A 1645-nucleotide genomic window follows, 5' to 3' on the forward strand; every position below is an offset into this window, starting at 1 on the left:
TTCCCCCCATGAAATTTTGTCATGTGTCTATTCTCCACCAGATTTTTTTTTTTATAGATTTGGGGCATGTGAACAGGCATTGCATTTTAACAACTGCAGTACAAGTTAGCTATTATTAGCTTAGTAGAATTAGAACTTCTCTTTCACTAATGCTCTGGGTTTAAATACTACTCCTTTATAAGCATATGAGGACATCTGGCTAAGAACATTTGTCTTTGGCTTACTGTTTATTTTTTTTTAATTTTTTTTTATTTTTATTTTTTTTCATTTTTCTGAAGCTGGAAACAGGGAGAGACAGTCAGACAGACTCCCGCATGCGCCCGACCGGGATCCACCCGGCACGCCCACCATGGGGCGGCGCTCTGCCCACCAGGGGGCGATGCTCTGCCCATCCTGGGCGTCGCCATATTGCGACCAGAGCCACTCTAGCGCCTGGGGCAGAGGCCGAGGAGCCATCCCCAGTGCCCGGGCCATCTTTGCTCCAATGGAGCCTTGGCTGTGGGAGGGGAAGAGAGAGACAGAGAGGAAAGCGTGGCGGAGGGGTGGAGAAGCAAATGGGCGCTTCTCCTGTGTGCCCTGGCCGGGAATCGAACCCGGGTCCTCCGCACACTAGGCCGACGCTCTACCGCTGAGCCAACCGGCCAGGGCTGGCTTACTGTTTAAAAAAATCATCCAGTATCCATTATCTGATGTTTATTATTTTTGCTGCATATCTAGTGGCTTATATATGACATTATAAGTTGTCTTTTCTCATTTGTAGGATCTTGAGACATTTTAATAGTAGCAATTTAGATATTTTCCATGAGCATAAGAATTTTCTCGAACAAATGGTTTCTGAAAGTTTTCGAACAATCAATAGATGATGTAAAAACAACAACAAAAATAAACTAAATTAGAAATAAAGAATGTGAGAATAGTGCAGTGATGTTTCTGCTTCCACTGTTATCATTGTAGCTGTAAAACATTGAGGATAAAAATTCTACATTAGTTGCTTGACCTGTGGTGGCGCAGTGGATAAAGCATCAACCTGGAACACTGAGGTCGCCAGTTCGAAACCCCAGGCTTGCCTGATCAAGGCACATATGAGAGTTGATGCTTCCTGCTCTTTCCTCCTCTTCTCTCTCTCTCTCTCTTTCTCCCCCTCCGTCCCCTCTCTAAAATGAATAAGTAAAATCCTTAAATTTTTTTTACATTAGTTGAGAAAGCACATATGGTTTCAGCTTCCCTTTGCAATAGCTGCTTTGCAATGTTTTATTCAAATCAAACTATTACAATAAAGCATGCCCTTGTAATCTGTCCACTATGCTTTTCAACATCATGTCTGTTGTAGTCCAAAAAGTTACATTTCCTCAGTATAATAGTTGGTAGGTCTATGGTCATGCAGAAGTAAGAATATAGATTTGAAAGCTAAGCTGTGTGGGTGACAAAACAAATATGATTATATTGACTTTAAGATATTTCATTTGGTCTATGCCAGATGAACTGTTGTCATGTTTCAAAAACTCTAAGATACTTCCTATTAGGCAAAAAAAAAGAGAATCATTAGTTAGGGCCAAGGTAATTGTACCAATATTTAAAATATGCACGACAGGATATTTCAGTCACTGATGTGATCCTTTATGAATAACGTATTACAGTTTGTTAG

General features: G+C 41.0%; 1 non-coding gene across 1 annotated transcript; it reads right to left on the bottom strand.

Moving 5' to 3' along the window:
• Positions 1–572: 572 nt before the first annotated feature.
• TRNAT-AGU (transfer RNA threonine (anticodon AGU)) lies at positions 573–648 on the bottom strand. Its single transcript has one exon. It is a non-coding gene; the product is annotated as a tRNA-Thr (tRNA).
• Between the last annotated feature and the right edge of the window lie 997 nt (positions 649–1645).

The sequence above is a fragment of the Saccopteryx leptura genome, chromosome X, assembly GCF_036850995.1.
Source record: "Saccopteryx leptura isolate mSacLep1 chromosome X, mSacLep1_pri_phased_curated, whole genome shotgun sequence".
NCBI lineage: Eukaryota > Metazoa > Chordata > Mammalia > Chiroptera > Emballonuridae > Saccopteryx > Saccopteryx leptura.